This window comes from Miscanthus floridulus, chromosome 8 (genome assembly GCF_019320115.1).
Source record: "Miscanthus floridulus cultivar M001 chromosome 8, ASM1932011v1, whole genome shotgun sequence".
NCBI classification, from domain to species: domain Eukaryota; kingdom Viridiplantae; phylum Streptophyta; class Magnoliopsida; order Poales; family Poaceae; genus Miscanthus; species Miscanthus floridulus.
Genome location: NC_089587.1, coordinates 203,761,367 through 203,775,804, shown reverse-complemented (window position 1 = coordinate 203,775,804; position 14,438 = coordinate 203,761,367). Strand labels below are relative to the sequence as shown.

Below are 14,438 nucleotides of genomic sequence, written 5' to 3'. Positions count from 1 at the left end.
ATTCACCCTCCCCCTCTAGCCATTAGGACCTTTCAGGAAGGCTGCTCGATCTATATTCCCAGCAGCATCATGCATCGTGTCTTCTAGCAAGAGACCATAGGTGTTGCTGTCGAAGACGTCATTGTTGTTGACCGCCACCAAGGTTTTCAGCTCAGTAACCTTGTCGGTTAGCGTGGAAATTTGTTTGTCGAATCTCTCCATGCTGTTGCCAATGTTGAGTTCAATGAGTGCGTCAGTGATGGCCTTCCTGACGGTCTCATTCATCCTTTTTTGGACATCCTCTACAACAGCTTGTAGTTGCTCTTGGCTGACACACTCATTGAAACCCTTAGGATTGTTATCTCTAGTCTGATCACCTCTTGCCATTGTAAACACAAAAATAGAAACAAACGGTGAAAGTTATCCCTACCAAATGACTACGTGGTTGCAGTGGTGTCACTTTTCACAGTAAGTGGAAGCGTCTTACTAAGCTCTTACAAAGTTCTTACCAACACAAGCAGTGGGCGGTACAACCGGCGGCTGGTTCGTGATACCTGTGAGGCAGTGGTACCGAGATTGTAAAGCCCTTTTTCTGTACCGATCTGAAGAGTTTGTGGAGCTTGAAAGGCACACAAAGAATAATATGTATATCTGGCACACAAGTCAGTAACAGAAAGTAATGCTGAATTATAGTCCAAAGTATTTGTTCTCATTGCTGATCTAAAATGTTCTAAGTACCAGGTGTGTAACAAAGTATGGTGTATAGCAAGGTGACAGGGGTGTGAAAAATAGTATGGCGGATAGCAAAAGCAACAAAAACAAGGAACCAGACAGCATACGCTAACACAACTCACTTTGGCCTTCTCTATGTGCTCCTTTAGATATTGTTTCTCTTTTGCCCATCTTTTTTTCTATTTTTTTGGCTGTTGTTTTTTTGGTGAAATTTTGACTTTTTCTTTTTATTTTTTTGATATTTTTTATTCACTTAGGAGCACAAAAGAAGTAACCATAGAAAATATGAGCCTAAATAAGTAAAAGGTGTGGCATGTGGAAATTTCAGAAGACGTGCTTAAAAACGACAAAAAGCTTGTGACCACGAAAAAAGGATCTTGTGACCAGTTTTTGACCAAAATAAAAATTTCCAACCCCAACAAGACAGGGGATGGATGGATCTGAAATTTTTTTCTGATCGATTTTGATATATGGAACGTCGAAATCGGAGTTCGTATGCGAAAATTAGACCAATTTTAAGAACGGACTGCGAATTAGAGGACAAAACAGGAACAATGCGCGCAAAATTGGTTACGACGGTAAGGATTTGATGGAAACGATGGGGGAAAACACACGAACTGGACTCTAACACGATCTAACCAGCAACAAGACCTTGACCAGGACACAAACTCAACACGACGGACTCTAAAACTGAAATATGCAAAGGCTATGGCACGGAAGGTTCTAGGACAAGAAAAAAATATGGCACTGAACTATGGGACAAATGCGAAACACTCAAAACTAGGGGGTAAATGTGAACTTGACGGTATACCTTAGCTCTGATTACCACTTAATGGAAACGGGGATCCCAATCTTCCGTCAGGTAGAGGTAACTATCGTTGTGGTGGAGAATGACACACTGATCCGGCTTTAGATTGAAAGATCGAACCCTGCAATCTTAGTACCACAACTCCTCTGGTTATCAACCGAGACACGGATCCGGTTGACCTCGCCAAGAAGGCTAATCCCTGCCTGCGCAACAAAGAACACAAGCAAGAACAAGAAAGAAAGCAACCAAATTGCAGATGAATGATTAATCTCACGAAGTTGGGGTCTCACAAACCGATGATCGGCGAAACTGTTCTTGACAGATTAATCTAAGAAAAACCCAAAACCTAATGATGGCAGTGGCGTATGATTATAAAGGTTTTAGGGTCGTCTCCTACCCTGGACGCGCCCTCTAATAGACCCAAACACGATACACGGTCCAACGGACCAAAGACGGTGTCACAGCACCCTGGCAGATTCTGGACGCAGACTTATTTCAACGATTCCCATTGATTCTGAAGGTATTTTGACGTGAGACCACTTGGATTGACTTCTTTATCAAATTAGCTTTCCAACCATATGTGGATCGTCGAAAACGGAGTCCGGATACGTCCTGGGTGACTAGTTTAAGGCAGACTGGTCCTGGAGGCCGAGGCAGACTCGAAATCATGTTAGATCGGCCCTCCGGTTTCTGTTGAACGTCCTTGCTGGTCATGAACGCCTCCACCTCTTCCTCTAAGTCCCTCATGACCCTCTCCAATGTTCCTAAGCAAGATAACATCATTAGGTAGTAGTCTATTCTCAAATGTATGAAAATGATCGCTTAAGAACGAATTCGCCTTTAAATTGAGTTGACGCATTCGAGCCCGGGTCATTGGACCTTGCCTGACGATCGGAGGATCAGCGGGTACATCCGAAGGAGTGATGTCCTCATCAAGAACAACATTGTTCATTCGCTAAAAAATACTGCTGAAGTAGTGCTACAGAATAGAGCGAATATATGTCAAGATACATAACAAATTCTATGTACCAAAAAAGTCAAAGAGACTTGTAATTTGAAACGGATGGAGTACTTAGCTAATAATGAGCTAACAATTAGCAAAGAGTTTTCCTAAACTTTAGCCTACCTATTAACCTTTCTATTTAAATCACTTAATTCGAGCTAATATAATGACTAGTCTTTTAGAATCACAATACAGACACAAACTCACATACATGTATGTATAGTCACTCATATGAACGCATGCACATACACCCTGGCCCTATGAACAAGTCAAGGACTTAAACCTAGATGAACAAGTTCCACCATAAGAAACAAAGCCAGCTAATAAGCTACTTTCGGTTAACAATTAGCCTCTAGTATCAAAGAGGACCTAAAGTGCAAGCTTAGGTCATGTCTTATGAACTGGTTAGATCAGAACACGTGGCACGGTATGGTATAGTTTCGATGACATATTAACACCTTGGTCTACAATGATAATTAGCACATCTTACAAAAGTCTATCGTTCTTTTGATGAGATGTGACTTATGCAACTTTGTATACATTGTGAGTTGCAATTATTCTCTTTTCGTTTAAATCACCAAAAGGTCAACCTCCGGGGGAGCTACGGATAGAATTAAGTCCTGAAAAGACTATCTAAAAATTGTTTCACATTCCTAGCAAATAAACAATAAGCTTCTGGTACAAAAAAAAAATATTGATATATAATTGTTGCTGTTGGAGCCAATTTATGGTTTTTATTTTTCAAACTTAACTTTCCCATATACACATCTTATGTTATTTCATAAGAATTTAAAATATCATTACTTGTGTTATTCATGCAATAATATAGAGTATGAAAACTCATCTTATCATGCAATAATATTTCTCTCGGATTCACATTGAAAAAAAAGTTTATAGTGGAAAAATACTTGCTTCGAGGTGCAGGTTTAGTCAACGTGCAATGCAAGGTTAGCTAGGTCTCCATCGAGGACGCATCATTGTCTATAAACAATATAATTATTAGGCCTCCTTTGGATCAAAGGAACTTCAAAGGAAAAGTAGAGGATACTCATTCCTATGGATTTGAGCACTGTAGCATCATTTGGAATACAGGATTGAGGCATAGGAGAAGTAAAGGATTTTTTCCTATGCTGTTGGTTTCACAGGGAAAACAAAGGATTCGTAACATCAGCTCTGAGCTCTTTTTTTCATTCCTTCGCATAGGATCGAGGCAAAGCCTGGCTTCACGAGGATAGACTGAGGCTAATGTAGAGTCATTTGTGCAGAACATTGATGATTACCATTCATGATCATCTTTTAATACAAATCTCTCCTATGTTTCCTGTGTTTTTCCTAGGGCTCATCCAAATGACTTTTCCTATTCAATTCCTGTGTTTTGAATCATTTGTTTTACACATGCATTCCTATACTATTCCTCATTTTTTCCTATTCCTATATTTTTTCAATCATGCATTCCAAAGGAGCCCCTAATGTGTTGACTGCAGCACAATTTCTTGCGGAGCTCTTGTTTCTGACGAATCTAACTGAAGAGGTTCTCGTTCCTCTGTATGCATGGTTGCCGATTGCGTGCAATTAACGTGGCCTCTCCATTGCTAATTTTTTGCCATATTTTATTCCATTCGACCTGCTAGATCGGCTTAAAATGCATGCATATATATCCATCAAGCCGTCATGGATAATATATGTGTGTGGTATTTCTCTGCATAACTATTTATAATAATATCTATCTGTATATATCCACGTTCGGTTTTCGATCCAGCAAAGGCAGCAAGTAAAGTCTACGTACGGGACATATCCGTATATATGCATTACAAAATTGTTAATTATTGTGGCTTCTCCTGCTCCAGGAAGAAACGTACGGGGGCGACTGCTTCAGATCGATTATATATTAGAGAAAAAAATAATGTCAACAGCGTCCTCATGCATGCATGGATGACTTCTCCACTGTTTTTATATTTCGCAGGTGGCTTAAAATACGCAAGCATGCATAGCATTATATATATTGATCTATACTATTTTATACAGGCATCGATCGAGTCAAACTCGAACTGTTTTCTTCCTGACCTGTACTTTGTTTTTGTTGGACTTTTGTGATTGGGGGGGGCAAGGTCAACTCGATCCCGTGGCGCATCTGTGGCGCCCTGTTGAAGTGTTGGGTGATGTGATAGAATGACAATACGCGCCTTTTCCCCTAGCATCGCTGTTCGACTTATCAGCCCAGCAACAGTCAATTTATCAGCCGCAAAAACCATCAGCCAAACAGTTATTTGAGAAAGTCAAAACCTTGACTACATATATATGCAATGAATCTCATAGTTGAAAAACGAAAAATCTGACCAGCCTTTTCATACATACTAGGTGGTGCCCCGCGCTTCGCTGCGGGTAGGGTGGACAATGATGATTTGTTGCTATACTGAATCAGGCGTGTATAGTATACAGAAGAAACTCTGTGGTTAAGGTAAATGGTGGTAATTAAAAAGCAAAAAATGCAAAAGCATAACAGAGACAATGTACAACAATTTACGCTGATATGCTAGTATGTGGATGAGGAAATGAAGATGCAGGAACACATATGAGTGCCATATAAACTTGAATCAATTTCTCAAAAAAAAAAAGTTGAATAGTCAATTACAATAAGTATTGCTCGCCATGGTTAGTATGCTGACAATAAAAATCAAGATGCAGGTCTAAACCACATATTTAGAGCAGGGTACATCATCATGTTGCAGGAAGTATGGTCTGTAGCTAAACATGGCAGCTTCTTGGCACTGGAGCATCTATGAGGAAATCGATTATGGTGTCCATCTACAAACATTAAGGGAAAATGTGAGAAAAGAATGTGGATTGCTCATGCCTCAAATAACAGAGGCATCATCGATTAGCAGGATGACAACAGACATATGGTATTATTAAGTTTAAGCTAAGATGTTAATAAAATGGTTACGTGTGTCAGGATTACCTTGAACATGTTTGTTTGAAGATACTATTGGTGTGCCAAATCAGTGAAGACTGAAGATTTCCTAGGTGAGTGTTGTCTGTTTGTTTGGGAGGGTTATTCTCGATTAAAACGCGCAGACCATCAGGTGATGGGTCTTGATAAAGGCACATATAGCTGCATTTAGAATAGATTTGAGAAGAGCCACCATTGAGAATCTTTGCATGCCTCAGGTTTGCATTTCCATGGCCCATGAACTGTTAGAACATCATGGTCAGTGCCAAGGGAATATAAAATCAAAGCAAGAGAGCACAAATAAATATGAAAAGGGAAATGATGTTGTGGTAATAAACTTACGTTTATGGGCATTAGATTAAGGCAGACCTTCAGCAAGAACTATAAGCAGCTGTACATGTGTATGGACAACGAACCTTCCTGTGAGCTGAGCAACATATCAGCCTTATGTTTCGTGCAGGTCTCAGGAGCAGCGACAGTATTGGGGCATGGTAGCTCTGATTAAGAAAAGAAATAGTAAGGCACAGAGCACAATGCAATACGAAAGAGATGGAAGGAAATGAAACAGGCTATCCTCTTTTTAATAAGAAATAGGGACATTATGGGTTTGGCAACACATATATCAGGGATAGTATTTTTTACGAATTCAAAACACATGACACGAAGCAGGTAGCATGTTTAAGAATTGTAAACATACGACAGGAATGAAGTCAGTGAAACATAATTGGACAGGCTGAACAATTTTTTTTCGAATAGTAAATATATGACAGGAAGCAGGTCAGTGAAACATAAGAGGACAGATGGAAGTGGAACATAATAAGATTTAAATAGTTAAGTGGTAACACAAAACGTCTAGACGGAACATGAAAACTTGCAGGGAAGTCATCAGCAATAGCCATGTTCATTCCATCAGCTGGCACATGAATCGCATCAGCAACTGTACTCTCTACAGTCTTTACAGGTGCAGGCAAACATTAGATCTAAGGTCAAGGAACTCCATAGGCCAACCAGAAGGACCACATTGATAGAAGTACACATTCTGCTATTTAGCATCTACGTCATGGCCAAAACGTTCATGGTAGATATTAACAGAGACATGGCAAAACTGAATTCGAATTTTAGCTCTGAAGGAAATCAATGATTAGACAACATCAGTTATGCTTAATCAATTTGTCAGGTGATATTTTTTTTCAATAAGAAATTTGTAATATTCTTTCATAAAAGTGTGGCAATCTTGCAAAAACTATCAACAAAGTGATCAAAGCAGGGTGGACTACTGAACATCTGATTCTACCGTTATAGAAATGAAATAAGATCATAACAGCATAGTGCTACAATGAGGTGACTGAAATTAGAATTAAGTATTCAGACATTTGGTAATAGAAGCTATGGAACTCATCGATTGTACCTATTCGTCATAAGGCCCATGCATGTCCTTAAGGTCCACTTTCCGAATTGATCTGAGAACCTTCACCTGCATAAGTGGAAGTTCTTATGATCATGTATCAAAGCCAGCAGCTTCTAACTTCTATCTAGCACAGCAGTGTCGATTTCATATGTTAAAAGGATTATACCACCCTACCTTTTCTTCTCGGATATCCTGTCCATCAAGACTTACAGGTGGTTCCATGGGAAATAAAGGTATTGTTTGAAGAATGCGACTGACTATGAACTATGTCACGGATTGTCCCATAATTTCCAAAGTACCTGCAAGGGCATATGTTTCTGAACTAAATGATCCAAAATTAGAATGCCAAAACATGAATAGATTTTGAATAAAGAAAACCAAGATAAGATAATTTCAAAGGCTAAACAGAAGAGACTACTGTGAAGTTCAAACAAACCCACTATATGACCGTACAATTTCCTAGTGATTCATTCCATTAGGTGAAAAATAATCTCGCCATGCACATAATTTCAATCAATCATGTTTACCTGTCCAAAACAATAGATGGAGGAAGATAGAAGAGTTGCTCCATGCTTATAAGAAGCCGCCTACAATCCCTGAATATTTTCCCAGCATATCCATAGGTAGAAGGTGCTCTGTAAAATAGTTCCTCGAGTAATTAGAGCTTACATTGGTAAAATTATACACCTTGGAGTTGGTACCTTTGCAGTTGAAATGCGGGTTAGCAAAACCATAGGTGCTGACCGCATCTCACAGGGGCATTCCATCAAGCACATGGTATGCAACTCCTCTGGAGTCATTGACATCTAGCTGCAAATACAACAGGACAAAGGAATTGCACAGGTCGGTCAAAGAACAGCAAATCCAAATAAAAAATCAGAACCTAGCACAGCATATATGTGGGTGAACCATGGCACAGACCGAGAGCGTAGGCTACCTTTTTCTGAGATGTGGGTGAGCGCAAAAGCAGGAGCCGCATGACTGCCGGTGGGTGGCTGCAAGGTGGGAAGCACACCAGGATGAGTGCAACAAGGGAGAGGGAGACAGAACAGCTACACGCACCAGTGGAGAGGAAGGCCATAGGGGCAGGCGGTGGACCTTGAAGCCGCTCGCGTGGAGAGGAAGAAGGCGACTCCTGGAACGACAGCCTGCGCCTGCTGCCGCTGGAGCGAGAAAGCGCGACCCGCACGCGTGGGGAGGACGAAAGCGATTGCTTGGACGATGGCCCGCACGCCGGAGAGCTGAAGCGCGAGGCGTGTGCGCGGGGAGGAGGAACGCGACGACAGGATGGGCGGGTCGCGACTTCCGCGGCCATCCGCCCTCGATGAAAGGGAAGATGCGGAAGCGGCGGGGGCGACGAGAACGGGGACGGCGGATAAGGCGGCCAGGCTGAGGACCGAGGTCGACGCGGATGGAGCACGAAGAGTAGCATTGTGTGGGCTACTGTTTTACTGTAGTTAATCAGGAGCCCTTGAGACGCAAATCGGACGGAACAAAACGCAGGAAGCAACTGTATGACTGTGCTGGCACCGAATCTAACCGTGTGTTTGGTTGTAGGGACGAAGTGGATGGGATGGGACGGACCTGCCCCTCTTTGGCAGGGCTCTGGCGGTTCTAGCTCCCACTCCTCCGCATCTGTCGGCCGTCCATGGACCGACAGGAGGCTATTATTCACCGGAGTTGTTTTTCTCTCTTCTCTTTTCCTCTTTCACAGACAAAGGCGGAGCCGAAGAAGCTCGTTTTTCGGGCTCCGCGGCTCCGGCTCCGCCTAGCACATATCGGCCCATGGGCGTCCGACAGGTGCGGGAGCCGGAGCCGCCGGAACCCTGCCAAAGAGACCCCTAGAACGAGCTGTGTTTGGTTGGGAGGTCAGCAAGGTCGAGGACATCCCATATGCGAATATACCCATCAGATGCAGGGTGTCCCTGTCCTTAGAAATTTCACGGACGGAGACGCCCCAGGTGGGACAAGCCGCTGGCTGGCGACTGCGAGGAAGAAGAGGAGGTGACACCGGGCTCGGACGGGTTGCGGGCAAGGGCTTCGGTCGTGGCCGCGGGCGAGGCTCCAGTCGCTGGCGAGGGCTCCAGTCGCTGCTCGTCGGTCCGGTTGCGGCGGCGCAAGGGGCTGTGCGTGGCGACAGCGCGAGGGCTCCGGTCCGGTTGCGGGCTGCGGCGCGAGGACGCGCAAGGGCGCCGGCTAGGGTCCTGCGCGGGCGGGGCGAGCGCGCGGGAGCGGGAGCAGAGAGACGGGTGCTGGGGCCGCACGGGACGGGGGTGAGACGAGCGAGCGGCGGCCTCCGGGGATGGGGGAGGACGGGGGCGAGGCTGTGGCCTCTAGAGGCCAGCAGCGTGCGAGCGAGCAGGCGGCCGGGAGAGGGTGGAGCCATAGAAATCCCCTCAGAGGGCGGCCCGAAATTCCGCCCGAAAATTCCGGTGGGGAGGAAGAAAAGAAAAAAAAAACAGAAAAAATAAGCTGACAATTGGACTCCATGTGTCAGTGGCTGATCCCACTTGTGATGTCGCCAAACCAAACAAAAAATGGGTTTGTCCCAACCCTCTTCAACCAAACAGAAACTGGAGTCGTTCCATGCTCGTCCCATTCTAGAAATTAGAGACGGGACTGTCATACCCCACCTTGACTTCCAACCAAACGCTACATAAAGATTTTGATACGATGATATGATATGATGATGATTTGATATGGTATGGTAAGATATGATATGATATGATATGATATGACGATGATGATGACATACGTAATGTCAACTTATATAGGTGGTGTTTAGACCCAAGTGTAAAATTTTGGGGTGTCATTTCGGATGTTATATGGGATGTTGTATGGGGTGTTCGGATACTAATAAAAAAATAAATTACACTAATTAAGCCGTCATTAGCATATGTATTACAATAACACTTTATTGTCAAATCCTGGACTAATTAGGCTTAAAAGATTCGTCTCGCAAAGTAGTCGTAATATGTGTAATTAGTTATTTTTTAAGTCTATATTTAATACTCTATGCATGTGTCAAACATTCGATGTAATAGGGTGTAAATTTTGACGGAGGAAGTAAACAAAGGGCATAATATAAATATGATAGTTCCAGTTAACTGCTCCACTGTTCCTTTTTTCTGGCACGACCTTTGCACAGCGTTTCCAGAAGAGAGAACTGTCTTATTAGAGCATGGCATATATGCTAATAGTGCAGACATTTTTAAGGAGGGAAAACTTGTTTAATATAAGAATAATTGATTAGCCCTAGTTGAGAATAATTGACTGGCAGGTTGACTTCAAAATTCGGGAGTGTTAGGGCGCGTTTAGTTGGCAAATTTTTTTGTTTTGGCTACTGTAGCACTTTCGTTTGTATTTAGCAATTAGTGTCTAATTATGGACTAATTAGGTTTGAAAGTTTCGTCTCGCGATTTCTCACCCAACTGTGCAATTTGTTTTATTTTTCGTCTACATTTAATACTTCATGCATGTACCGTAAGATTTGATGTGACACTTTGGAGTGAAAATCTTTAGAATCTAAAACAGGGCCTTAGTTTGACAAAAAAAAAAAAAAAACAGGACAGGTGGCAGACATGATCCATGTGCTTCCATCAGCTTCATAAGACCCCAGGATACACTTCCGAGCTGAGTCAGCTCAACTATTCTTTATAGCAGAGTGATCTCGCAGCTCTGACTATTGTACGTCTTCTTCTTTTCATTCTGTAAGGGAGCTCTAATTATTGTTGCGGTACTATGTACGATATAGGAGTACAAAATTTGTCTGGAGTCAACCGTGATTGAACTACGGAGGTAGTACGTTGTTTCTTTTATAATAGGCAAAATTTGCTAGGAAACATCATTAAAGTGTAGCTTTTGCCATGAACCAGTAAAAAAGTTTGGCTTTGCTAAAAAAACACTATAAAGTTCTTTTTGGCACGGCTCGTCCAAAACGACGTTACTGGTAAAGTCAAAGCCGATGAAGCCAGAAAAACTGACTTTTTCGGGCTTCTACTTCATTTTAGCCCTAGCTTACAAAACGGCTTCACGCTACAGTGCCTCGGTTTGCGCAAAATAGATGAAGTCGAAGCCGGCATAAGCCGTGTCAAAGAGGCCCTAAATCCTTGCTAATATGCTATAAGACACTCAAGCCATTATTTTATCAGATTTTAATAGACAGACATTGAAATGGAGAATATGCCCTTGCCCTTTGTGTCGGGTTCATAAACCCGGGGTCCCTCGAGGACGGGCTTCCACGCCAGGGCTCGACCCAGGAAAACAACATATAGTTCATGGGCCGGCCCAAAAATCTAAAACACAGCGGGCCGGAAGGGCAGTCCGGTCGCTGACCGGAAGGTCTACCCTTTAAGAACAAGTGCCCGTTCGTCAACTTCTTCGACCCACCTCTTCGACCGGAGCACTCGCTTCAGGCACCAGCCGTCTCTAAGCAGTCTCTCCAATCGAAAGGCCTGCTCCAAAACGCTGCTTCCAACTCTGACCCCGCGACCGGGACTCATGGGAACCCTGCTCACCGCTCTTTTCCGACCGGCGTACTGAGAGCCGACTGGAGCCATCCGACCGGGGGCACCCCGTTCGGAAGGAACCAGAAGACGTGCGGAGAAAGGCAAGGCATGGCTCACAAGTCAAAACCACTGTACCAGGGACCATACCCTGCACGAAACAGTGCTCTACAGCCACCCTGACACAAAGTATTATAGGGGCCGCTAGAAACTCCCGTATGGTAAAGCCCCTCGCGTGTCTCTGGACATCAATCGCAGTATAGGCTCTAGGATTTGTTATACCGGGTGAACATAGCGCGGCTCCTCACATGTCACTAGGCATCAAGAAGTATTTTGCAGGTACCGGCGTCATCCTTCTTGAAGAAGATAGCTCGACCTCCCGTGCACATCTGACATCCTACAGCGACATCGACGGTATTGGGGGGCGTCAACCATTATCCAGTTTTTATCACCGTGGGCAGCAAGGCTTAGAAACATCCGTACTCTCTCCCTCTCACCTATAAGGCCATCCCCTTCATCTATAAAAGGGGGTGCGCTCCCTCCAACAAGGGAAGATCGACTTCTTCAAGCTTAGACTCACTAGATCGACATCAACACTCCCAACCGCAGGACCACCAAGTTCCGACCGCAACCCTTCCGGTCGGAGCCAACCGAACCTCTTGTACACCCCCTCCTTTCTCCTTCTCGTTTGTAACCCCACTACAGACTTCGAGCACCTAGGCTCAGGAATAAAGTCATCAACCGACCCCGACTGGACGTAGGGCACGTTGCCTGAACTAGAATAAATCTTGTGTCATTGAGTGCTAGGCCACCTCCGATCACAACGTATAGCAAAAACTACAAATATTTACTAGTTGGTCACTTTCTGCACCGACAGTTGTACGCTCAACACTCTTTTGGTCATCGGATGGCCCATTTTTCTACCACCCCTGCCGTGGCGGGCTCGGGCGATACGATTCGTTTCGGCTCGCTGGAGTTCCCCGCACTCTTGCCCGCCGGGATGCGGGTTCCACCCATCTTCGAGCCATCCCAGGCCTTCTGCTTTGGGAGCCTAGACTTCGTCGCTGATCGGCTCGGCGTACTCCACCTCCACAAGAAGACTCGCGACCCGACACCCATCGGAGGGACGTCCTCCATCGACTCTGGGATGCCCGACTTCGGCGACGCGGCATCTGCGCTTCATTTCGAGCAAACTCTCTACTCAAACCCTGCTGTGAGTAATATACATATTGTTATTTACTTACTACGCTCTATCTTCTGCCAAATACCTAGTGGGTTACCGTTGTCCCCGTCATAGTCGCCGTACGGCCAGTTTCCCTATGGCCTCACGTCTTCCGCGGACGCATATGCCTAGGGACTCTAAAAGGTGCTAGTGCCGCACCCTCTCACGTCTAAGTTCGTGGGGATGGTGAGCTATGCTCCCACCTGTTTCCTCAACATCGTGGATGACGATGTCGGGAGTGACGGCTCCAGCATCAGTGACGTGGTGCCTAGCCACAGTCGGTCCCAGGAGTACGCTGTGGCGGATTCCCCGGAACAGCCGCTAGGGGTAACGGAGTCCTTCTAGACCCATGCCCCACCGGGCCCTCACGCAGAGACCCCCGATCTCACACGTGAGCACAAGGAGGATCTACGACGACAGTGGTCACATCAGCCACCAACTGCACCAGCGCGCTTGGTGCACCACACTGCGCCCTATGCGCATAGACCGACGAACAGCGCTCGGGGTCACGCCCGTCAGCCCCAGCGCAACGCCCCGATTCAGGGGACCGACCCCCCATAGTTTGCTTAGGCTAGCCAGAATGTTGCCGCCGCAGCAATGCTCCTGTGTGACTTTCCCGAGCCGAATGACCCTCACGGACGGGCAATCCATCAGAACCTCCGGGCACTGTTGGAGACCACCGCCATTCAACATGCAGAGCACTCCATATCGCGACGCCGACTCACAACCTCGCTCCCCGTTTGGGGAACAGGGACACAGCAGATGAGGCACTACACCCTATCATCGCCACAACCACCGATTACAGCACAAGAAGCCACAACCGCTCCTCATCTTAACTTGACAATCGCCCCATGCCGATCGCCTATCTACGTGCGACTCGGGCTGAACCAAGACGCGCGCAGCGTCGACTGGAGTTCCAGCCCTGATAGCCTAGAACCACAGACCTTTGTCCAACACCTCCAGCAAGCGCCTTTTTGCCACGCTTCAATGGGGGCCACGACAAAGGTAAGGCCAAGCGCTAGGATCAAGATGAGGGCCCCTCCATGCAGAAGGGAAAGAAGAACAGAAAGGATTGCCACCGACCGGCCAACTCCATGTTGGCCGCCGTGGCAGATTACGCGGGCACTCAGCCCCAGCAAGACCCTCTGAGCCACTTTCAAGAGCTCATGGAGAGCCCGTGCACCAACCACAACTATCCCGTCAACCATCTCTACAAGGACTGCCAGCTCCTCAAGCGCCTGCTGAGGTAGGCCGGTAGGCCAAAGGAGGAAAAAGGCGAGCAGGCAGCGACCGAAGAAGGGGGCATAGTGGACAAGGATCCAGACGATTGGAGCATGAGGGGATTCGACCGGAAGCCTACCGACTGAAGGACAACGACGATGCTCTCTCCGATGACCTTGGAACAACTATGTCTTTTCTTGTTTTCCTAAGTTTCGGTCTTATCTTTACTTAGCGAACGCTCCTATAAGAGCACCCCGACCCGAACACTTTTTTGGCTTGGGGCGCTCAGGGGCTCCACTACCCCTCTATTTTTGTTTTTACCTTAAGTACTCTTTTTTACTTTTGTATGAAGAAACTCCTTCCTACCCGAACAAAAGGGTAGTTCGTTCCTTTGTTTTACCTTACGTAACTTTGCTTTAGAACATTCCAACTCATCGCACCCCACCTTTTCCTACGGCTATAACCGACCGAGCCTCGTGGGCCATGCCCCAGGCTCGCAAAGTTGCGACCTACGAAACAAACGGGCAGGTACGAGAGAGAAAGAAATTTGAAACAAAATTATGTTAAGGGAGAACTAAGGAACGAATGGAACATGCTTCCCCAAACGGAG

General features: G+C 45.5%; 1 long non-coding RNA gene across 5 annotated transcripts; it reads right to left on the bottom strand.

Annotated features, from left to right (window-relative positions):
• Window positions 1-4,981: 4,981 nt before the first annotated feature.
• On the bottom strand, window positions 4,982-8,380 carry LOC136474640 (uncharacterized). 5 transcript variants are annotated; one of them, XR_010762979.1, is made up of 9 exons: window positions 7,943-8,380; window positions 7,818-7,875; window positions 7,582-7,690; window positions 7,408-7,515; window positions 7,055-7,179; window positions 6,881-6,946; window positions 5,815-5,969; window positions 5,482-5,714; window positions 4,982-5,327 (listed from the first exon to the last, which is right to left on the bottom strand). It is a non-coding gene; the product is annotated as an uncharacterized lncRNA (long non-coding RNA). The 5 variants fall into 5 exon arrangements; XR_010762980.1 differs by having other exon boundaries at window positions 7,818-7,861; XR_010762981.1 differs by having other exon boundaries at window positions 7,818-7,861; window positions 7,979-8,380.
• Window positions 8,381-14,438: the final 6,058 nt, after the last annotated feature.